The sequence below is a fragment of the Mycteria americana genome, chromosome 6 (assembly GCF_035582795.1).
Source record: "Mycteria americana isolate JAX WOST 10 ecotype Jacksonville Zoo and Gardens chromosome 6, USCA_MyAme_1.0, whole genome shotgun sequence".
Taxonomy (NCBI): domain Eukaryota; kingdom Metazoa; phylum Chordata; class Aves; order Ciconiiformes; family Ciconiidae; genus Mycteria; species Mycteria americana.
The window spans coordinates 53,185,763-53,211,174 of NC_134370.1; the positions used below are offsets into that span (position 1 = coordinate 53,185,763).

The window sequence follows — 25,412 nt, forward strand, 5'->3', positions numbered from 1 at the left end:
ATGTAGCATCAGAAAAGAAATGAAGCTTTGAAATCTGTTTAGGCAATAAAGATAGTGAGGAAAAAAAAGAGAAAAACCCAGTAAAACCTAGCTCCATCCTCCAAAATAAAAGATCACTGTCTTTGATATTGCAATTTCATGGGTAGAAATCTGCACAGAGTAGTCATTTGTTTATCTGCCCAAAGCTTTTACATAATTGACACTTTGTCATCTTCTGTCCATAAATTATAGGCAGTCATTGGTGAAGTATCTAAGTAACCAAGAAGAGGGTTAACTGGTTTGCATATATATGTAGCTACATACCTGGATCTATGTGAACATAAATACATACATAAATGTATTCTTGCTCTTCAACTAGATACCTGGAAAAAAAGACCCTTAATATCATACATATGGGGATTCTAGTATAAATATGAAGTGGATAACAGGAACTTACTTGGTTCCTTTAAAATGGAAAGACAGAGGGAGATTCATTTGGGAGAAAGATGTGAGTACACAAATATAAATAAATCACATAAAAACAAATACAGTTTGTTACAAACAACTAAGAATGAAATAGGCAAATTAGGTACCAAATTTTGTGTCAAGTGTTTTTGACTGACTTGATGAAGAGAAGACTTTTTCCAAATGTCATTCTTTGCATTGATAATACAATAGTAGAGACAGTTTACATCTCAGAAAACTGAGTCTGGATCAACCCAATTTACATCTTCCCTAATGTGATACTACAGTAACATTTGGAAGTAGGTCCTTAAATAGAATTGGAAATAGGCTTTCTCTAAATATTCACCTTACTAATTAACTCTTCCTGATAGAGTTATAAGATCCTGGACCTTCAATGTACAGAGCATCTACAGCTGTCATGGAAGATTTAAACGTTTGTGTAAGTGCTTGATACTTTTTTGGAAACTGAAAGATCTGTCTGTACAACGTACAAAGCCGCAGAGAAACAGAGTTCAAAGGAACTACAGCATCCTAAATGTAAAACTCCACCTACCCTAATTTAGGATAAAGATGATATCCTCACTTAAAACATATTGGTTACTGTGGATGATCCATCCATAGCTGATTGCTTTTTCTTAACTGCATTAAATAATGTGCTGAAATCTGCATTGCAAATTGTAGGATGGTGGGCCATTTTTCTTTACAACTAAATCAAGTCAATTCCACCAAGGTCCTCTGTATTCAACAACCCAATAGTGAAGAGCATTTTGGCCACCTTGTTTTTCATTTTTTCATCCTTTGTTTGCTTAAATTATTTTCTATTGAGCATAAGGGACAGATATTTTTGTAAGTTCACTGTTAGGTTTCACAGATGTAGGTTTAAGGAGATTATTTATGCTTTAGGATTTAATATCTACCAACATGCTGTTCATTTGCCTGATATCACTAGGGACTAGTTCTTTCATTTGCAATTTATAAATCCTCATCTTCAGACACTCAGGTTTTCAGATAGCTGAATGTTTGAAACATCCTGCAGTCACTAATATTGTGAATTTTATCTCAAACAAACTAATAGCCTTTATTCAACCAACATTATATATGCTTTATAAGGTCCAGGGTTGGTGGGTTTTTTTTGTTTGTTTGTTTGTTTTTTTTTTAATTTAATTAGAATAGATAATGCTAACCTAGTAGCTTGTTGAGGAGTCACCTTGGGAGCTCTCCCTTAGTTTTACACGTTTGATGAGGAAGGCTGTTTTCTTGTGCCCTCTACTGATAAATTTGGTGATTAGCCTTCTGAAAGGACAACAGCTGAAGCTCACAAGCGCATATCCAGTGCTTCTTTCTTCCTAAAACCTTGCATCTGGAATGAAGAAGTCAAACTTGTGCTCGTGTGCCTAATGAGACCCCAAGCCTTGGCAAAGGTTGTAAACAAAGATGTGACTGAGTCTTACATCAAAGCCTCATGATACCTAAGACAAGTGACTGTAAATGGGTTGCAGTAGCTTATGAGGTCTTACACTCTGTACAAACAAACTATTCATATTCCTGTAGGGGCAGCTCCATACAATATGCTTTGAAATATAATACTTGATTCCCTGTAGTAGTCTAGATGTAAGCTGTCAGCTGATGAGATTCTGCCACTTCCCTTCTAAGCAATATTCTTCAGTTGCATAGGTCTCGCAGTCAGTGCTCATAGCTGCTTTCCCCTTCCCCCATTCGTTGCTAGGCTTCATGTTGGCTCAGCTATTTTCTATCAGATTGTACCAGAGACAGAACTGTCCAGTCCAGAGAGAAAGAACAGGAGCTCTCTGAGACTTGCCATGCAATAAGTGATAACCTTCTCATAAAGCAGGATGCTTAAAACATTAAAATGCAAGAACAGAAGGTGAAATAAAAACGTGAGTCTTGCTTGAAACGTCTGAGTTAGCTAAATCTTTACGCTGCTTTCAAAGTACATTGCCTATTCTCTTATAATTAAAGCTTGAAATTACTTTATGTATGCTGCAGTGATTGATTTCAGAATCAGAAGGAATTTTAAAAATTCCTATGAGAGAAAGCTTCATAATAATTAATAATATGTTAGAAATTTGAAAATAACCCTGTTTCTTTCTCAGTGGTTTTCATCCTATTCTTGGCAAGCATTTTCCTATGCTGTATTTCTTGTGCTATGAGAGCCGTTCTGGATTGCTGATAGGCTCAAAACTCAAGCAGTTTGTAGTCAAATGACCAGATGCCTGGATTTGATCATTCTGAGCCGGGTTGCTGTGAGATACCAAAATGCCGTCTAGCATTTTATAGGGAGGCTGCAGTCCCCCCCTGTGGTCTTACCAAGAGTGCATGCTGTATTCAGTTTTCTTTGGACTATAACAAACTGAGGACAGAATTTCCCCTTTCAAGTTTTATTATGTTTTCAGTGCTACTAAATCAGAAATGTGTATTCTGTTATACTGTAATTTTGCAGTATAATACATCTTACGAATATTTTGGTACTGCCAAGTGCCACAAGATTATTAATATTTCATGGAACTTCCTTCCCCCTGTATTAAAAAATAATACTTTCTCTGTCTTGTCTGACATTCAAAGGCTAGAAAAATGCAGAGAAACCAGAAAGAATACTATGGAAGAGGCAAATAGTTGCATATCATTTCTGCACCTGTGCAAAGGTCATTTTCATGCACTAGAAAGCCGAAAGATGCTGCAAGATGAAGCCTGCAGCATATAATGAATGATGAAACACGCAAGGCTGGAGGCAGAACCTCTGGATCCATCTGCTGTCCTCACGTGTGTAGTGGGAAGCTTCAGTAAGTACTGCAAAGCAACTAGGGGAAAAAAAGCCCTTCCCTTCTAGAACTGGCAAATTTCCCCATTACGCAACACACATACAGTGCTATACTCAGAGAACATAACTTGACATTGAAAAAGTGTTTTTCACAAACCTCCAGAAAATACTAACTCTTTGCATGGAAAGATTTTGGTTATTGATTTTGTGCATTTAAAAGAGGAATTCATTCTTCCATGTGATGTCTAAATTTAATTTCTTCTATATCACAGTGGTACTTAACTAAAATTGCTGATACAGGTATCTCCAGTTTTAATATAGTTGCAGCTGGTCCTGACTAGATTTACTCTGTTTTGTTTCATAGTTCTACTAAAGCTTTGAATGAGATCTGTTCATGAAGCGTCTTGTACTACATACAGAAGTACCCCTAGGGCATTGTATAAATTAATATTCCATCCATGAATGTAGCCAGTAGTTAATTTATCATTTGGCAGTGAGAAACAAGAGACTAGATTACTGATTAATTATAATAAAGCTGAACAGAATGCTCACGTGTATGCTGAAGCACAGTATTAATATACTAGTGACGGCCTTTTGCAATCTGCAATCTATTTCAGTAGTGTTAAATCTAGCAGTTTAAGAAACAAATAAGAACAGTAGTAAATAGTACCAGTATTTTTAGTTTAGCTAATTAAAATTTTATGACTGGCATAGAGGATTTGAGTTTATGGCATCTTCAAGTTTGGCATGGGGAAATAAAAGAATTCTCAAGAGTTGACTTTTGCTATAACCTGTCATATCTTATTATGCTGTTTCCAACTCTCTGATTTAAAACAAAAGAAACTTATAATTTATTCTTCACTAGGAAGGAAACAGAGCCCAGTAACTGCAGCCAGCAAGTACATCTGAAGTAATACCATGACTGCTGTCAGTGACTGACTGGAGCAATTGTGTCCAATGGTCATCCTAAGAATAATTAGGTCTTGCCACCTGGGAAGAAGCTTCAGAAAAATACCATAAGGAAATATTCATGAATTACAATAATCACCTGATATATAGTTACCAAATGAAATCTAGATAAACACAAGAATACGGCCTCTTAAGCACACATAGACAAAAAATGAACAAACTAATCTCTTCCATTTGTGCGTGTGTGCGGAAAAGAGATGCTCTTGAGCCTCTTCACCTGGGCTTCAAACATCTCTGCCCCATGTATATCTCCAGCTGTGTTTGTGAAAACATGGCTGCTCTGCATTAAAACTCTTTTTAGGTTTGAGGTTTTATTTTAAAACAATCATAATTTAAAAAGAAAAATATTAGACTTCTCAGTCTTCCTAATGAATTCTTGTGCAGTCTCACAGGGCTATATATAGCCTGATGTGAAATATTTCATCCTTAATTGATGTCTGCCGCAAAGACGTACAGTTGTGTTAAGGACAACGCTAGTTAGGGTTGGCTGTTAGCTTCAGGGTGAGGCATGGACAGGGCCAGTAGTTAATTCTAAAAACCTCTATCTGTCAGACATTGTGGATCTAACAGAGATCATGGCAGAAAAAACTGTCAGCTTTTCAGCCAGTCCTGTAATCCAGTTTCACTGCTACCATCTTTAGTCAAGACTATTCTTGGAGTCTTCTACCTGTGGGAGACATGCTGTCAAGAATAGTGATAAAAACCAGTATATCAAATGATTTAGGGATTCAATGATTTAGGAGTACTAAACTGAAACCCTGTCCAGGTGAGCAGTGCTTGGGAAAGGAAGAGGCTCTGGGCCTGCGCCATGTAATCTCAGAAGGGATAAAATGCCATAGTGGGCAGCGATTTAAAAAGCACTGTGCAAATTGGGCTTTTCTTTTGTCATTGTTCCACCAGTTCGGATTTACTGTGCCTATCAGTGGATTCAGACCAGCTGATGCTACAGCATTTAGTATTGTTATTATAGAAACACCTTTACATTTAAATGAAAAGAGTCCTTTAATTCTTTTCAGAGAGACAAGAGGAGGGATGTGGAATCTCCTACATGATTTTGCATCTCCCTTTACCTTAAATAAACAGCTCGTATTGCTTTGGAATGGGAACATTTTGATTATCCTTAATATTTGAAAGTGGACAAGAGCTACCATCTTTTGCTTCCCATTCTCCTGACTAGCTTTCGTTTACTGTATTTTCATTTAGAAGACACTGCTAATTACATATCTCCTCAACATACACTTTGATCTTATAGTAAGATAGGAGTTAGGTTCCCACAGTGTGTGCTCCTGTTTTGGAATATATTTTTTTCATTTGGTTTGCACATCGGTACTTTTTACTACTGTTTTTTAATAGTGTATGTATCTTTTTGTGTCCTATAATTTTCTCATTAGTCATCCTTGCTTCCTAATTCCACAAAAAACATTAATTCCTTAATAGATCTGTTGCAAATGTTTTAAAGATACCTATCTCTTTTGCTTGTTCCTCATATGCTGCTTTATACATATGCTCCATTTCTGTCTCTCTTTAATCAGTTGCTCTAAGTCTCTTCCTTAACTTCACCCAGACCTCAGCGCTCTGTACAGATGTAGAAAATAGCAGTCATGCTAAAAAGTGTCTTTACTGAGTTATTCAGCTAATTCCTCTGCATCATGTCAGGATTTCAGTGGTAAAGAATTTTGAGGAAAAGGCTTAAATTCACTAAAGCTTAAATGAAAAGTGAAAAAGTACAGAAAAAAAATCTCAATTAGATCAGGCTTGTCCTGAACAAACAAGATATGCTGCCTAGAGGCTGTGGTTTTGCAGGAGTGTAGTTGCAGTCTATCAGGCAGGCTGAGAATTGGAAAGAGCATTCTCATTTGTCATGCAGTATAATCAAATCTGATGCAGATTTGCAGACCTGCACAACAGTGATAAGACATCAACACTTATTTTTATGCCTCACAGAGTGTAAACAGGAGTAGTTTGGGGTATAACATAGTGGATTTTTGCCAGTGTTTCATTTATTGTCTGTAACTAGTGACATGCAGTGATTTTCTATGCAGAGCAGCAGCTTTTTTATTTTCTTCCAACTACTTGCCATAATTGTGTTTCTGGATGTAAAGAAAATATTTCTCAAGATGGCAACTAACAATTCAAGAATAGAAGACACTGGGTTTGATAGTTTAGGGCCTAGTTAGGTAGCTAATCCTCAGCCCCTTGAGGAATTTTAGAGCCTTCAGTTTTACTGCTTGTATAGAAAAGGTGACACTATTCATACAATTAAGGTTTTGCAGGATTGGGCTTTTTCATTACTGAAGCACTAACATTTATTTTTAATAAGACGCTCTAGTCCTTTTGTGCAGACTTATGAAATGTTTGTTCCCCAGGCTGCTGCTTCACAGTTTATGATGACGTTTTTGGGCTGCAGTTGGAGCAGAATAGGAAAATGAAAATAAATAAGGATAGCTCTTGTCATTATGGTTTGAAGTTGAACTGATGAAACTGAATTATCTCTGCCTAGCTGTTTAAAATCTGCAGTGACTACAGAAAGATGGATTAGAGGCAAATAGGAACATTTTGGAAGGGATTTTGAGACACATCTCATCATAATCCTAATAGGCTACAAAACAACTGATGATTTATTCAGAGCTACTTAGAACTGATAGAAGAGAATTACACGTATTTGAGATTTTACAGTTTAATATCTGTTCTTCCACATAGTATACGTAGGCATCATTTACTTGCATGATGTATAGGAAGGTTTATTTCATATTTCAGTTTATTTGTAAGGTCCCTCTGTGTTACTTCACATTATCCCTTTCTCTTGAACTAAACTTCAAATCCATACCCAGAGCATCATTTATGAAATAATTGATTTCTGGAAAATAATAGGCAGACTAATTAATTGATCTTAAAATTTCATTTAAGTTCAATTATATGTTGACTTTAAGTATCCTTTTATGCATAACTTTGTGTGTGTATGTTTTTCAGCAACTCTAATGGTTATAAAACTGATGATAAAGGGATAGATTGTACAAATTGCCCGAGGAAAAATGAATCATGAGGTCTCAGGTACAGACAAGGATCTCTATACCAGACCGCTGTGCTAACTACGAGGAAGTGGAGTCCATGATTTTGTAAGAAAAATACTAAGGCATTTAGAAAGTGAGAATAAAGCAGGTTGTAGACTATAGTAAGTGTCACTGGCTAGCTAAATGTGATCCCTAAAGTGTTTGAAGTATACTTAATATTCCAACTATGTCACTTTGAAATTAAGTTTTGTGATTATAAAATTAGAAATGTTCAAGTAAGAAAAGAGATTACAGCAAAATACATACTCCCTCAAATGTTTTAATGCTGTTGGTATTTTTAAGAATCTTCCTATTTAAGATAATATAATAGTTATGTTATTATAAAAACAGGACATTCTTGACAGTCCCCAGACATTGTCTAAATGATTTGTGTATTGAGAAATAGCAGTTCAACAAGGAAGTGCAGTTTTCTACTAGATTTGTTCTCCAGTATTGTAACAAATATCCAAGTGTAGTAATCAGAGAAATTAAGAGATTGATCAGGATTTGTGTACAGTTAAAATTTACATTAATTTACTACTTATAATGGATGTAAGTCAAATTGTAATTGCTTTTCCTAACAATAGGTAAAATACAGGTTATCATTACCAGCATGTAATCTAGTAGACACAGTCAGTGTCAGAATATTATCAGTTCATTTTTGTTTCCTTTATTCCTATGTACACCTTACTTGGCAATACATTTTTTGTGACTGAGTCCCTGCTGGAATGTATCTCAAAAAAACTGCAGTGAAATGAAAAAGAAACTACAACTGGGAACTTAATGAATGACCCATATACTCATTCACTGTAAATTCAAATTAAGTCTAGTAAAAGTAATTTCACTAATAACTTGGAGAAAATTAGTCCTCATCACCCAGGAGTAAATATGCCAATGGTGGAATAAGGATAAACTCTTTCTAGGAATTGTTTCATAGATCTGTAGCTTTTTTTGTAGGGGTCTTATTTCACTTTACAGATTTAAAATGTTTTATTTGCTGAAGTCCTAAGTGCTTAGATACTGTACAGTCTATTGATTTTGTTCTCGATGCTGCAGCTAACAAAATGGATGAAAGCATATGGTGATGACAAGACTAGGGGTTCTTCATCTTCACAGCACTCTACAGATATTGGTTAATTAATCACCCCAGCACTGGTGCAAAATGGGTAACTATTATCCTCATTTTCGCTTATCTGAAACATTTTATTCTTTAAAAAAAAAAAAAGAGAATACTTCAATTTTGCACAACTAAAATTTTGATGTTCTGTTTTATTTAGCATCTGGGACCTCAGAGTGCAGTACTTCAGTGACATCATCATACATTAGCATATAAATTAAGCCAGTCTGGTATTCTGAGTTTCTCCAAACTGTTTCTTCAGAAATCAAAGAAATGAGTTGATGTTAAATTGCTGGCACAAGCAGGAAGAAGTCTGTTCATGTCCCAAATATGAGTAACTGAATAAAGTCTGTCTGTTTTTACATACAGGAACCGAACAAAGTTTTAAGGTGATAATTACAAGACCTGAGCTCTTTCTTTAAGAAAAAAATCTTCTGAATTTAAGTTGACATAAAACATCTCATATGTCAAGTAAAAATTAATACATCAGCACTGTCAAACATATATTTTTACATAAACCTACTGAAGAATTAATTCAGATTTTATCTTATATGTACACAGACAAGTAATTTACCAGCATGTGATTTTAGTGGTTCACACAGAATTATACTAAGGGACGTTTTACCCACTGCCAAAAATACAGAGCATTGTAAGGAAGAATAATTTATGTGCAATTTATAATCTAGTTTTGGACTACAGAGGAAGCATCATTTAAAATTCCGTAAATGGACAGAGGGATAAAGGGAGTCTTCACATTGCATTATGTGCATTTCCCCCCACCCAAATGCAAGTAGAGTAGAGCCTTTTATTTTGTAAGAAAGGGTACATATCTCTGCTTATGGGAGACATTATTAAATACTTCCCTTGAAGATAACATGACAGTACTTAAGGCATTTAGCTCCTTACGTGATCAATGCAATTTATGTAGTACCAAGCATAATTCCTTCAGGAGAATTTTTATTTAGTTCTCTTGATAATTCTTTTGAGTAAAGTCCACTTACTACCCTAAGACAGGCGAGATCTCATGAAAACATTTAAATACTTTAAGATGAATTGAAATAGGAAAACAGATATGTTTGTTTATTTGGGAGGGGTATGAGAATATTCCAGGGACCAACTCAGGACTCCTGTAATTCACAAGGTCTTAAAAGTATACTTTTTTTTTTCTGATCCATCTCTCAACTCCAATGGAGTAACTGATCAGAAATAAAATGTCTGCTCTTTCTATAGAATAACTAAGCAACAAGTTACCTCTCCCTGAAGCCCTCTGCTCCCCAAATTACTCATGATAATAAACCCATAATTTATTAGTCATAATCAACTTGAGTTACATATTTGTTGTACAAGTTCTAGGTTACTCAGGACTGCTGTAGAAAGTTCTGAAGAAAGATTTTTTTTTTAAAGAAAAAAACCCACATACTCATTATCCTTACTACCCACTGGGCACAGTTCTTTTGAGTCTTTTTGGAGAACATGTCCTTCGTGCAACATCTTGGCATAGTAGCCTCTATTTGCCTGAGCATTAGTCCTCTATTTTGGTGGTTCCTTCATGCCCCAACATGAGGATGAACACTTCTTTTCTGTCAACACAGTAAAGTACAGCACAGGCCCTTCTTATTCCAAAAAGGAAGTTATTCCCTCCTTGACCTTTAAAATACATACTTGCTAAAGCTTTATTTGACTGAAATCTGTGGGGTTGTTCATCAGGTCAGATTTGCTAGGAAAAGTGGCAGTATTTCTGTAAATGCTTGCGTTGGAATGCTACTTATTCATTCAGAGTGCATACGTGATTCTGTGGGTTAGACGTAGAAAATTGCTGCAGTATGGTGCAGTGGTACATCAGCTCACTTCCACCTTTTGGCATTGATCCCAAGGGTTGAATCTTATTGTAGCCGAGTTTTGCAGTACTTTTAAGCCCTACTGTGTAAAGGACTTGAGAAAATTAACTGATCTCTAACTGTAGATCTCAAGGACATTATAATAAAATAATGTAGTAATATAATAATGTACAGTGAAGTATAAATGGCAGATTGTATAATCCTATTGTACAAGAAATGCATCTCAATAAGCAGAGAGAATGTGTTTAGAATGCTATGGAACCAAGTTATTACAGCAAGATCAATTAGACGTGATTGACCTCAGAGGCCTCTTTAAATTACTTCAGTAGGAAGTATTAATACCATGGGTACAGCTTCTAGGAAACCTGCCATATTAGCTGTAACTTTCTTTCACAGACTTTTAATAACTGAACAGATAATTTCCTGAGTGTGTTATAAAAGACTGCATATCTTAAAGCAAAATAATTAAATAGAATATTAACTTTAAACGGATTTCAGTTTTAGAAACAGCACTAGAAATTTTCAAGTCTAAAAAAACTTCCTCTAAAATTTTTAGAAGACTTTAATTTCTCATTTCTATTGTTGCAAAACTCTTACTTGCATGACTGCAGCAGCAGCTGTAGAAGAACATAAGGGCGACCAATACTACAAAATTTGGAGACAGAAAAACCAGACACACTGAAATACAGAGAACTTTCCTTTTGTTACTTCCTGTTGCAATAATTTCATCCATTTTCATTACAGAAAGTTCAGAATTAACTTCTCAAGTTACCTGTAGTGTGTGATAAGAGAGAAGTAACAATATTTCAATGTACATGTAGATGTCCTATATAACACCTTTGTAGTCCAGTTTCACTAGTTTTTTGAGGACTGTTCTAGCCGTTTGCAAGACTAGCGAGGGGAAAAAAAAGGAAAAGCTTTTATTCCTTGCAGAGCTGAAGGGTTCAACAGAGCTCCAAAAAAAGTTGGAAAAGTTTTTTGGTCCTTAGTGAGAATTTTCATCTCAGCCACATAGTCTTGGGGCAAGTCACCTCAGACATATTCAAACACACCTGCAAATACTGAAATGGTTGCTAAAACTAGATCCTGTCATTGCTCAGTCACTTATTCTAGTCAGGCAAGGCAACACCTATACGCTAAAACAGATTTGTCAGACCACTTGTCTTTGCTCAGCCTCACTCAGGGCTGGGTGGAATCCCACCCTTACTCAGCTAAGCACAGCAGTAAGCTCTGAAAGCGCATGGGTGTCCCTGTACCCCTGCGTACTGCTGTACCTCCAGTACTTCAGCAGCACAGCAAGCACAAGAAGTGGCTTGCCAAACTGGGATTCTGAGAACCCAGTTAACGTCACACTGGAGTAGCCCTATACAATAATGTTATTAAACAATGTGCATGGTAGTAGTTGCGTGATTATTCACAAAGCACTTGGAATATTAGTGACATTACTTACTCTAGCTGAAGTTTCTTCATGATCTCATCTACCTTGTGCAGAAACATTGTCTGTGTTTCTCTGAATTGCAGTGTTTCTGCTACCCTTCTGCAGATAATAATCTTTTTAGAGTCTGGTCTAAATCCTAAAAGAGCAAAAAAAGAAAAATTCCAAGTTAAGACATAATTTTTAATCTAAAGTACTCAACTGCTAACCAAAAAGGGAACTATGCATGGAAAACTTAGATTAAAGGTAGCATTGCAAATAAAAGTACCTAATTTCATCTGCCAAACCACTTTATCACATCATTTTATTTTTTGTATCATAATTATATTCTGGTTGGTGTGATGAGGATACTTGGTAGTATATAACATACATTCTCTATGCCTCGTAAATGTATATATTTATGCTTTTACCATATGAATTGCCATATTTTACCATATGCTTTTACCTAATATTAATACATTTAAATATGCATGTATTGGAATGAGCACATGGGGTTTTGATTCAGTAAAGAGAGATGTATATGAGCTCATGCATGGTTTTACTATTAAAAGTTCAAATTGATTTGTGGGTTTTGCCCCTAAAATAAAGAATCAGTAACATAGAAGTTCCATTGTCATTAACCTAGTGGGTGAAAACCCTTTTTACAGGACATTTTGCTTCTTATTTCAACTCCAAATACAACTTTGTAAGACATCAAGGTGACCCAAGAAATGGATGCTGTACTGAGAAATGCAGTATGTTAAGTACAGATTGCACGAACGTCTTAAAATGAATGCATGCCTGTTTATTTAATTGAGTGGATTGTTTTTATTCCTTTTGATACTTTTGTGCATAGGAAAAATACTATTACAAACTTCGTGGAATAAATTAGATGATACCACAGTATTTGCAGCGGCACATTGTAAATACTGAAGAAGATATATATAAAAATGTAAGGATATAGAAATCTCCCCCTGCCCGCAAGCTCTATTCCTCTCTCTTCTTTGAGCTGTTAGACCAAACTGCAGTCTTCGTATGACACTGCTGTAGAGCTGCTTTCCGTTTTGAGACTTTTCATTCTGGTGGTCAAAGATCAGAACCATTGCTCTGTTCTCAACATTCTTTGACATTGCCAGCGTGATTTTCTTCTTGAAATTGTGCCCTCTCCTATCAGTCTTTCATGGCTGTATCCATTTCTGTGGCCCTAAATATTTTTTCAAGATACCTTCCCAAGGAGTCTCTTTCTTTTCCTGTAGAAGTCTGTACAGCTCTGTCCATTGTTATGTCTTATTTCTCTCCATACCCTTTGTGTCAGTAATCTCAAACACAAATTCAGTTGCCTTCTCTAGACCGACAGTTTATACTTGGCACCTCTATTCCAGACATTGTCTTCTGTTCAAGATTTTAGCTGTTCTCTCAATCTTCCTAAAACAGAAATATCCCAGCAACACACCTCTAAAACAGAAGTCTTTATACCCTATACTCCTGTTACTTCCTTCCTCAGTCGCGGTAGACAACACCACTTTTTAACCTATCATTCAGGCCTGCAAATAGCATATCCCTTTTCATGTGCCTTCTTAAATGTAGCATATTCTTTCTGTATCATATCCATGTAAGTAAACTTCTTTTACAAATTCTAATTAAGTCATGTCTGATTTCTGTAATGTTTTCTCTGACCTCAGTGAATGTGATTTCTCTTATATCCACTCAGACTATCACTACAAAGATAATTTTCTCACACCTTTGGTGTGACCACATCACCTATTCTCTTGTCAGTACTGCATCCTTTTCCATTACAACAATAATAATGATTTTAAAAAATCTGGTTGTTCAAGTGAAAACCTTTAAGTTCTTCCTTTCCTCTTGTATTTACTATTCAGCAGCCAACTAGAGATACGGGACTTCATCACTCATTTGTTAAATTTTTTAGTAAGCATGTTAGGCCTATTCCCATGCTGGCTCTTGCATCTAGGAGAAGGTGTTATGAAACACTTCAAAAGATTTATCTATATCCTGCAAAATAATTATGAAAATTGTATTTTGCTCTACCACCCCAAAAAAAGAAAAGGCAGAGAGGCAACTGAACTGCTAATACTGGTGCTTACTGTGATTGACCTAGTATTATGGTCTTTATGTTCTACTTTGCAGCAGTCTGTTAGCTTTGACTTTGTAGCTGAACCATGAACTTCTTAGGACATGGAAAATCTTATTGTTCTGTGTTTGACTGTCCACTGCAGCTATTATGCCTAGTACTTTGTAATATGAATAGTAAACTGTAGTAGACTCAATTAATTTCTTCTGACTCAGCAAACTGGCAGCACAGGGAGGAGGAATGTGTAGATTTCCCATCCTTCTCAGGAGAAAGAAGAGAAAGAAGTATGTTATAGCTCTTTGCCAAATCTACTTCAGGTCATTCTTCTCAGTTTTTATTATACTAATCATTTATTTTGTCCAATACGATAACATGTGATTTAAATTTAACTTGTATGTTTCTCCAGTAAGAATTAGTAAAAATGTTTATAGAGTATAGGAAATGCTCCCACTTTCTCTAGAAGGTGGCACAAATTAATTCTTTTTAGATAATACCGTAGATAAGCTATAAAATAAAAATATATATTAAAAAATAATTGGATTCTACTGCAAATTTTCAGCTCCTGTATGCATGTCATGTCCATTCCCTTAACCTATTTAAAATTACTTTGGAGGAATGACTGTATTATCTCTAGGGAGATGAATGAGAACTTCAGTCCTCAGAAGTTAGTCAAGGCTTTTATTAGAAACATGGAAATGAAGTAAGGTGAGCATAGAGAGTGTCTGCGTTTCCTGGTGTGAGATACCTTGCTTATTCTAAGTTTTAACACTTGTGGAGAAGAGGTGAGACAATCTGAAACTATCTAAAACTCCCAAGTGGTTTTACTGAAATTTTTCCTTCTTTCTCATTTTTCCACCCATTAAGAGTTCAAATTTCCCCCTACATACTACTCCAAAATTATTTACTACTTTTCCAAGGTCAAGACATCTACCTTGCTTATAGGCCTAGGTGATTTCCTGCCATTGTTTAGAAAAGGTAGATTTCTGCTTCTGTATTATTTCAATATAAGGAGTATTCACCAATGGCACAGCTACATCAAAAGTGAGCAATTTAACACCAAATTAAAAGAATTTTATATTGTCTGTACTTGAACAGATGGTACCCTTCCTCATTTTGTGAGCATAAATTACTACTAAGCTTAAAATAATTTATTCACTCCTTGGAACTCTAGCCAATAGCTTACTGTCTAGCTACATGAGTTTTTACATCCAGCAGCTCAAACAGTGATCTGAAAGCAAAACCCAGCTCTTGGAATATTATGTTCCTTTCGTGACACTCCTGGGAGGACTTTAGGCTTTTGAACAAATGGATGAATACTCATTTCTTTCATTTGTGAAATAATGCTATTGGAGGCTCATCTTACTATAAAAACTCCAAGCATGATTCAGTACACATTAGCACAAATTAAAATAAAGCTATGCTTGTGGAAAAACAGTGCAATAGAAATTGCTTAAGGCCACTTCCTACATATATTGTAATTTCAAATAACATATTGCTAGTTTATAGTTTTCTGTAATTTTAAAGTTCCTGTAAAGCTGAGGAGACTTTTGAAGGAAATTACTGTGTACTTTGGTTTTTCCTGTTCTTGGGTACATTTTGTGCTCAGCTGTTTGGACAAATTTCAGCTGAGGTGTGAAAACACAGTCAAAGAATGAGAAACTGCTGTCGAAAAATGAATGTAGAATAATACTAAAACCTTTAAAATCTTACAGGTACAGGATTTGATAAGCATACAGTAATAGAGGTGCCCTGAGGCAAATACATAGACAACAGACCCTTGAAAAATCAAAGGCTACTAATTCTACAAACCCTGTAAAAAAAGAAGCATGTTGATACCCTCTTGCACGCTATCCCTTGTATACACCTGCTTATCCTAATGCACACATTTTCTTCTATAGTGAATCCCCTGTCTGCCCTTCCCTTTGATTCCTTAGATCCTTCTGTACTTTAGAGTATGCTTGTCAAGTTCAAGAGAGGTGTGTCCGGCCGGGTCACTCCCTGCACTGTGAGGTTCTCACTATTAGCGTGCAGACTGATCGCTAGTCTCTGCTGGTTGTTTCTGACTAGTCAGAATCTGTTGCAACAGATTTGGTCTGACTTTTCTGTGAATGTTGAGTGGTTGTGTGATGGACGCATATTCTTGTGGCTGTTGTGGGATGAATGAGAGAACAACCAACAGGATTTTTTTGTGTGTGTGTGACCATCTATGAATCCTTACCTTCCTTAAAAATGGGCAAACACCAGTTTTTTGGTTATTCATGTAATACATGAGGTCTAAAAGCCCATTCAGTCACATCATGCTAGGTATTGTCAAAACATAATTGGAATAGCTGTTCTTAATACAGAAATATTTTTACTTACGGATACTTCAAATTTCATGTAGGTTTCTCACCTTGTAATAGGCAAGAGCCACTAAGCAGATTGTATGTAATCCAAGATTTTCACTGATTAAAAAGCACTAATTTGATGGAATTCTTCCAATTTAGGAGAAAGAGATGTTTGAAAATGACATTCATTTTTTACTATCAGGCACTTTTTCTGTTCATGTTGCTTTTTATTTCCATTCTTTCAAACAAACTTAAGAAAGATTGCAGCAGAGCATGTTAATTATTAGTAACAGTCTGTAAAGATGTTTTTGTGGCCATTTTCTATGGATAATAGGTGGGTATCAATGTCTTTTGAGGCGTTTTGGACTTATTTTTTAGCTAAATATGTTCTGTTGAATTTAATTGGGAAGCTGTGGGTACATAAAATCTGCTTTAAAAAAATAAAATGAAGCAGGGTCAAAGTAGGCACTAGAAACCAAATTTCCCGACAGCTTCTGCAAGGAGAGACCTCAATGACTCAGTTTTTCCAGACGCAAATTGAGAACATTTTCCTCCTTAACATATTCTGATGATTAACAAATTAGCGTAACTCAACGTAATGATCAATTTGAGTTGTTTTTCTCACAGAGGAGGCACTTCTCAAAGACAGTCCAGAATAAGTGGTATGACCAGAACTGGTTTGGAATGGAGAAGCAGCCATTGGGGATGCCTTTAGTTTCCACTCCTGCAGATTTGCCTAAAACTTTCTGAAGCATCACATCAAGTGGAAGCTCTTCCTGAGTCTGGATTGCAAAATTTGGCAGTTTCCATTGTTATAGCTGGAAATAGGAATTTCTATAGCAGTTGATCATTTCAGTGCCTATGCACTTGAAAGGTGAACAATCTGTTCCCAACTCTGTCAGTCCGGTAAAGTTTTCTGCCCTAGGAAATTTTAGATAACATTTAATAAATGTTTCTTCTCCGTTCAAAGAGCAGCAGGCACTAAGGCTGCTTGACACAGCTAGAACAGCCACACTTGTGATCCTGATACTCTGAGCTGAATATGCCTGTGGAGGAGACCTTCATATTTTGTTTAGTGGAAAGAAAACAATTCCTTAAACTGGGGTAAATCAGAAGGTAACCTGCTGAGAATGAAAATATGCAACAGTAAGCAGTAGATGGGGAGTTCTGTTATGATTGTGCTAATCAAATAGTTGTAACAATAATGTAAGTAAGAGATGCTGGAAAAGCTTATAATACAAAATAGTAATACTGCTGTCCCCAAACTGTCCAGGTTAAAAATAGTTTATTACCAGAATCCTAATTTGTTTGAGGTCAATCCAAGTTGTGTTCATCCTGCTTTTCTAACATTTCTAACAAACTGTAACTTCCTGCCAATTAATCTGCAAACATAAGATACAGGAACTTATAACTGGCCCATAACTGAATCAACATGTAGGTTATACATATCTGGACAGACACTACGAGTCTGTGCAGAATGCCTTAAGTGTATAGAAGTATGGTCTGATGACAAAATATAAATGCAGATGCTATTGGTGGACCCCTAGTGCCTGATTCAGAGATAAGAGCACAGTGCATTCTAGCTGGTCTCTGAGATTCAGTATGATTTGTGCACTGTAGCATTTTAGTACAGTTTTCTATCACTTTAATTATGCCTGCAGGACTTGTGCAACAGCGCTGTATACCGGAACAGTCACTGATACAGTACGCTTGTAGTTAGAATTCTAACAGCTTGGGCCCGCCAGCCCCAAACACAGCACTGACATCCAAGAGTGAGATTAGAAATATGGCATGGATGTTTATTTTTCATCTTGGCAATGTACAGTGTGTCATGGCTTTACTTCGCTGAACACCTAACACGCAGATTTTCTAAAGATACTACAGTACATAAATGATAATTTATAGGGACGATTTATAGGGATCTTAACACTGGGGGTTGAATTTGTGAGTTTTGCTAGCATAAGCCTAAGGATGAGAACAGACTTTGGCATAGTCTTAGGTCACCTGACACACTAAAATTAATCTTCTAGGCCTCCTATCATTAGTTTCAACAGTATATTCTTTAATGCTGGCATTCTTGTCTCAGCTGCATGGGTGGGTTTTCTCATCAGTATCTGTCACTACTCTTTGTCTAGCTGCTGATCCTTTTTAAGCATTTTCTTTCCGCTTTGCCAGTGTCTACTCCCTTTCTCATTTTCCTTTTTCTCTCATTTATCAAGTGCCACATTTTGAGGACATCCCATGCCACGTATCTGCACATAACTGCAAGCCCTCTAAAAGAAATCTTTGAAGTTTAGCGGCTTTCTTACAAGTCTGCAGATATTGCAAGGGTTTTCATTCTTTTTCACTAATTTCTTTAAAATACACAAGTTAATATAATAGAAAATTATAGGATTATTACATTTCTGAAATACATCAATATACCACTTCTCAGATATCGTAGGATACGTACAGGCCTGCAGTTCAGAAGGTGTCATGTTTTCTGAAGCAGATTTCCCTTCACCAGACAAATCCATAGCAGATTAAGGAGTAGTATACTGACTGTTTCTTGAGACGTAGGAGCAAAAAATTGAACTTGCTTCAAACTACCTGCTTGTTTTTCATTTATTAGTTGTACTGATTTCAAAATTTTTTTGAGAGAAGTGAATGTTTCACCTTAATGGGTTTATTATTAACATTTAACTTTTATTGAAATTAACAGATGTGGAAAACCATATCATACATAGCTATAACTATTCTGAATTATTCGGGTCCTATTTAGGCAGCGACGCAAAGAGATACCCGAGAACATTCTCTTGTCTTATTTTCTGCCTGCCCGCAATGCAACTCCTGAAGCACATGTCCTGTTGCTTTGATCTAAAATGTAATGACCATATAATGGAAGTAGTTAGAGATATTCTTTTGTTAATAGGTTGATGGAGAAGGGGAGGGGTATTCTGCTTAATAAATGCTGCTTTATGAAATATGCTGAGGTTAAAATTTGCCTATACTAATTGGCTTGATTTGTGAACTCATGTTTTTCCCTAGTTAAGAAAAGTAATGGTTTCCCAGCTGCAATGGCTGCCTAGGGATACCAAACTGATGTGAATTACACTGTCTTCGCAGTGAAATGTTGTAATAGTGTCAAAAGTTTGTTTGCATAGTGTAATCATGCAGCCTAAAACCAAAGCTAAAGCAGCAGGAATGCTTTGATCTGCAGCTATGAGATTCTTTCTGTATTCAGTGTAAGATTAGAATTCAAATTTAATTGTGCAGAGAACTTTTCCTCAAGTAACAATTTGAATAAGTATCTTCATCTGTGAGTGATCCTACATGGGTACTCTGGAACTGAAGTAATTTATAACTGTAGGATAATGTATAGTACAAACACAATTTTGGCTTCCTGCTGCTCAACTTTCCTTCTGCCTCTGTAAAAAGAGTTCAATTTGTGGTACTTCTGCCTTGGTTTAGCTGCTACAGTTTTCCAGTTAGCAGTAGTATAAAAATTAATGGGCCTATCGAAGGGATAGTAAAAACTTTATCAAGATCCAGCTTCCTGTGCTATTTCATATACATTTGTATAAAATTGCTTGCCCTTTTTTTTGAAAACTGAAGCTCTACCTCTGTATATCTGAAGGTTATTAATGGATAGGAGCCAAGACTTGCTGAAGAATGTAAAGGAAGTCTAGGGTGAAGACGGAAACTGAGCCTCTTTCAACTTGGTGTCTAAGTTAGAGCCCTTAATTACTAAAATATTCTTACTCTTTGAAATAACTCCAGAAGATGCACAGACTCTCATAGGCAGTGGTTGTGCAATGCAAATGGACTATATCCCCTCTTCTTGAACTCTTATGGATACTGTGCTGTCATTTTCCCATTTGCCGTTTCCCATTACTATTGATTCGTCTCCCAGGATCAACAGTAGTTTAAATTTGAATTTGCAACCTCCTAGTAAAAGTCTCGCTGTCTACCTATTGTCCCCTTACTGAAGAAGTGGCTTTGAATGGAAATTGTAATTAGTCTTAACTATGGGATTTGAAAAGAGTCTTGAAAGATGTTACAGTCTCTAATTAGTTATTGTTTTCCCAATATCAGACAAATCTCTTTAAGAGTTCATTCTGCAGTGATGGAGCTATCTCCTCTTGTATGGAGATTCTAGTACAGAAAAGGGTTGTTGCTCATAGCAATCAAAAGCTGCTTTTGAGGACTTTATTCCAGCCTTCTTGATCCCTACACTTCTATTGTTGCAGTGTCTGTTGAAATGTAACAACACTTGATTTTTTTTATGTGTGTTTGTTTTTATTCAGGAGGGTTTATTTTACTCTTTTTTAATGTATATCTAGCTATGCTATTTCAGTTTTGAATATGCAATATAACTTAGTAAGTTATAGTCTTTTTTTTAATATATCTTATATTTAAAGTAGGATATTAGTGTGATGCGTGGAGAAGTATTTTCCCTAGTTGATTTTCCTGGGAAAGGTTATTTTAGAATGCAGTTACCAGTGATGGCTACTATTAATGCAAGCAGTGAACTAATCTGCACTTCACACAGCAACATCCTTTATCAGGCACAACACAGGCGTGCAAAGAGATAAGAGGAGCAGCAGGTCTCCAGGCAGTGGAAAAAGGGTACAGATGGCAAAGACTGAAGGAAGATTTTCAAAGGCAGAAATGGCAGTTGACACATCTAACTTAATTTATGCATTTAGAATGTACCTTATCTTGTCTAAATCTCAGGCATGTCTGCTGTTTATATTACACATAACAAAAAAACAAAACTAAAATTGCAGATTTTTTTCAATGGCATGGGGGTCAGCCCAAAGAATGGTGTTAATGAAGATCCTGTGGTGAGGCTATGCTGACTTGTGACTTTCACAGTTTTACTCTATTTTAAAAAGTTTGTCCCAATCTGTGACATATTGCCTAAAAGGTTCTTCTGGAAATCAAGAATAAATCAAACATAGCAGCAATATCTCTTTCCTCTAGCCACCCTTCCTTCCCCCATTTGATTCAGGTGCAGCAGAACAGGAGACACTGCAGCTTAGCTGTCCCTGGGTCCCACTGCTTAGGGGAATGCAGAGCTTGGTGTTTAAACTAGCTTTCCAGCTGCCTTGAACCAGGCTACCAGCTGGCTCAGGTTTCAAAGCCCTTTTCAGGCCCTACTGATTTCTTTGCAGAATAATTTATTGCATTATCCTTAAAGTGCTCTGAATTCTTCTAAGTTGTCTCTGGATATAGAGAGGAGTCAGTTGCAACCTCATATTCTGATATTATTTCTATTATTTTATTTCAGAATATTATGTGTTAAAATACTCTAAATATACAACATATATTTGATTTATTTAATCCATTATTGGTTTTTAACAAATAAGTAAATGTATATTTCAGATCTTGCAAATACTCGCCTAGACAACATTTGATTGAAATCAAACTAAATTTTTCTCCAATACAGCACGTTTTAAGAAAACGGCATAATGAAACGAGATTCATATAGTTTTTAAATTGTAGTTTTCAAATTGTAGTTTTACCCATTGATCTTGAATTGCAGCAATTCCATTTCTGCCTAAAACAAGCCATGAAGTTTGCTCACAGATAACCATGAGCGCTACATATTCTGTTGGTAATGATTACTCTGAAGAGAAATGCAGGTAATGCCATGCCTCTCTTCACAAAGGAAAGACTTCTATTAATGTGTCCTGAAGTGAATCCTAAACCTCAGTGCTCAACATGAGATGGTATGGTACTCTCTGCTATTAAGCCGGCTGATGAGCTGCGACTCTTAACTGCTTGTGGGAGCACGCTAAAAATAAAATGCCTTTCTTGTCTTCTGTTTCATGACAAAAAGCTGTGCGAACAATAGCAGTAGTTCTTCCTACAAACAGTTAATGCATGTGTGAATCACAAAATCTACACATTGTGCTTCAGAGATGCAATTCAGCAATACATATAACAGACCTTTGTTTTTGCTGATCATTTAAAGAAGGAAACAAAGAAACATGCATTGTTTCTGAGGCTTTGACACACTGAAAATTAAAGAGTAAGGAGAATACAACTAGGCCTTCTTTTAGTGAAGAAAAAGATTGTTAGGGAGGGAGGAGAAAATTAAATCAGAGTTCTCCCATTTAAAAGTGTGTTGTTAGACTTGGACAGAATTCCCCATCCCTTTCCCTTTTTTTTTTTTTTTCTCCAGTTGCAATACAAAATACTCTCCAGCATATGCACAGGAACTACTCCAAGGAGAACAAAAAAATATCAACCTGAAATAGCCAACCCAATCAAAGTTTTATAGACTAAAGAAACATTGGCAGCATAATTTATTTTAATGGACATATTAAGCTTTCACCATCTGCTCTGCCCCTAATTATAAATGCCAAAAGAACATATTTCACAGTTAAATCAGTAAGACGACATTATTCATGCACTTATATGTTACTTCTACACTTACACTTCTGCAATGTTCTCATACTGCCTACACAATTCAGAGCAAGCTGCTCACATCTGAAATTGAACTTCTTGGTAAAAATTATTTTTCAATAACTGTTTCAGTGGGAGAGTATTTAATGTAAAATGTATTTTTAAAGAAAAATAAGTGGGAGAATGAAAGCCTTTTGTTTTGGTAATAGCTTCTTGGTGGCATATATTTGTATTACATATTAATCCCAAATACGAATGTTTATTTTGTATAAATTTTTCTAATTTTTCATATGGTTGTCATAATTAAAACTAAGCACAATTACTCAGGTGCTCGATGTTTTTCAAAAATTGTGCTTTTAAGAATTTATTTTATTTTGTCACAGGGTGAACAAAATTTTTTAATAATTTCATAGCTTCTTAAATAAAATTTATTTTCTGTTAATTCACAGAAATATCTACCAGATATTTTTGCTTATAGCTCTAATTCTGTATTGAATGTGTTCTGTATTTATATAAAATTTCATTACTTCAGGGAAAATTTAAAAATAGATACAAAAAAATGAAAATATTAAAAAATCAATTTACGTGAAGTACTCTTAAATACTTCGCTAAATCAAAATTATCAGATAGGGGCCTCTGACTTGCAGTAGAGGAATAAAGTTGGTGATGGATTAAGATCTAGACCCTTGAATTGGTTCTCAGTATATACACATGACTTTAGAGAAGGACAGAAGAAGTAGAGAAACCAAGTCATGTAATGACTTGCTAAAGATGGAGCAGACTTTGGACAAGTACATTTTTCTCTGCTTTCTTGCATTTTCTTCCCCTTGTCTGTTTAGGTGGTGTGTATGCTCTGTGTGTGTATACAGTGCCTACTACAGCAGTTGCTTTAAGTGGTGTTATAATGTACCCTCTCCTGCACCACTTCATAGCAGAGGTACACATTATCCTCACTGGGGAAGGTGAGGGGAGCAGCTATTTAAGAAGAAAAAATTGAGCAATTTATAATGCTCACATGATCAAGTCGAAGACCACTTAAAACAACAACAAAAACTGCAAGTGAAGCTTATTAGTGATTACGTGAGAGAAGCAAAGGAGTTTGAAGGGAATTGATACTAGCTTAGAATTTCATCCTGTACATGTATTGAGTGTGTGATACAAGAGAGAACCCTGAACTGTTCTCCCTGCGCCTTGGTCAGCGGCAAGGCTCTGATAGCTGGAACTGCGTTCAACACACAAGATAAAGCATTAGCATTATGTTAACTAATATGATGTTACATAACACGTGACATTTGGTATTGCGGGTTGTGCCATCCTCTATTCCACACTTAAGGAAAATAAAATAGAGAAATCTTCCCTTTTAGTCTTGATACACCATGCCTTGTTTTCATTTAGCAATTTAGCCCTTAATGTTTGCTTGGCCTTGAAAGTGGTAAGCGCGGTAGTTGTGTGATGAAGAATAATCCTAATAAGAAAGAGAGGAATGATCAGAGTGTTAGACTTGTGTTAAAGGAGTACAGCTATCATCCAGATAGTCTGAAAAGCACAGGAAATCTTTAGTAATACAGTACAAAAAATAGGAAAATTAATACAAAAATTAACTGGAAAAAATAATTGATATTACATGGTTTGCTGAGGCTAAACAACAGAAAGAAACCTGGCAGAGCACTAGAGTCTTAAGAAGAAGGATCGGAACTTTTCTTCTGGAATACAGTTTATGTTCGCCAACAGGATGGAAGGGACCACCTTTTTCACTGACTTAGTCCTCTGCAACAAGTCAACTGGATACAGGCATTTTTTTATACAACCATCTAGAGACTGACCCTGTACAAGCAGCCACAAACTAATTTTTTCTAACAGCATAAAGTTTATAAGACAAAATAATCAATAGATGTAGATTATAAAGTGCTGCTAAGACATCAGGAGAAATCAAAGGGATTGCCAGCATCCTAGAGAATTTTCTAAATTAAAGGAGCAAGGTGATGCCAGGAAGTGGATTCTTTCCTTTGAAATCATAAAGGGAACAGAAATCCTCTGTCATTCTAACCTGGGGAAAAATTCTTTCCTTACCCACACAGGCATATAAATAAAATGCACCAATACCCTGTAAAAACATCAGCTTGACAGAAAATATCAGGAAATGTCCTTAAAAATAATTTTGATTTGAAATAAACATAACATATTTGTTTCTGCACATGACTAGAATTTGGTTCTGCAGACAATCTGACATGACATCCTAACCTGCTTAAGTTCAGAAGGACTTTCATTCTAGACTTCTACTTTGCAGACTTACTTTTTTTTAATTGTAGAAAACTAGTCTTTGAGCTTGTTGAATGTATTTTTTTTCTCTTTTAGCTGAAACCTGAACTATTCTTAAGTTGAAACTTTATATTCTGTAGCTGTTAACAATGAACATATGCCTGCTATCTAAAAAGGATAATGCATTCATTTTTCAATTTCATGTATGCTTATGCATGGACATATGTGTATGGGACTGTGTCTCTGTGAGCATACAAGAAACTATCCAAAAGGACTCCTATGTATGTGACTACATCTCACAGTAAAAAGTATGATGGAAAAGGAATCCAGTGTCAATTGAAGGCAACGGAATAATGTTCCCCCGTATCAACAGGGGATGAATTAGGACTCAAGTAAATCAGATGAACCAGTGCACATACAACCTTTTCCTTTCCTCCCCATAATTTTACACAAAAATACAAACATTTTTAGTGAGAAAACACCCTCACAATAAGTACATTGGACACGGAAGTCTATGTTACTCTAAATTTTGGCACAGTATAGGCTCCTACCTTTTGGTATATAATTTGGGGGTTTATGTGAAACTAAGCCTTATGCAAAGCTTGTTCTGTGTGCTCCTCAGAGATTGTATGAAGCACTTTTTTTTTCCTTCCATCCTCAGTAATTTGAACAGCTAACCAGTACATGTAACTCCCTAAGTCTGAATACATTACATATTTTTTCATATGGA

General features: G+C 35.9%; 1 protein-coding gene across 13 annotated transcripts in view; it reads left to right on the forward strand.

Moving 5' to 3' along the window:
* APBA2 (amyloid beta precursor protein binding family A member 2) overlaps positions 1-25,412 on the forward strand; it is a 110,379-nt gene that overhangs the window by 14,695 nt on the left and 70,272 nt on the right. Inside the window, exon 3 of one of the 13 annotated variants that reach the window (XM_075505861.1) lies at positions 8,299-8,408. The exons of the other annotated variants lie outside the window; for them this stretch is intronic. The gene's annotated coding sequence lies outside the window, so the exon portion shown is untranslated. The remainder of the gene's footprint in view (positions 1-8,298; positions 8,409-25,412) is intronic. 13 annotated transcript variants of the gene reach the window in all.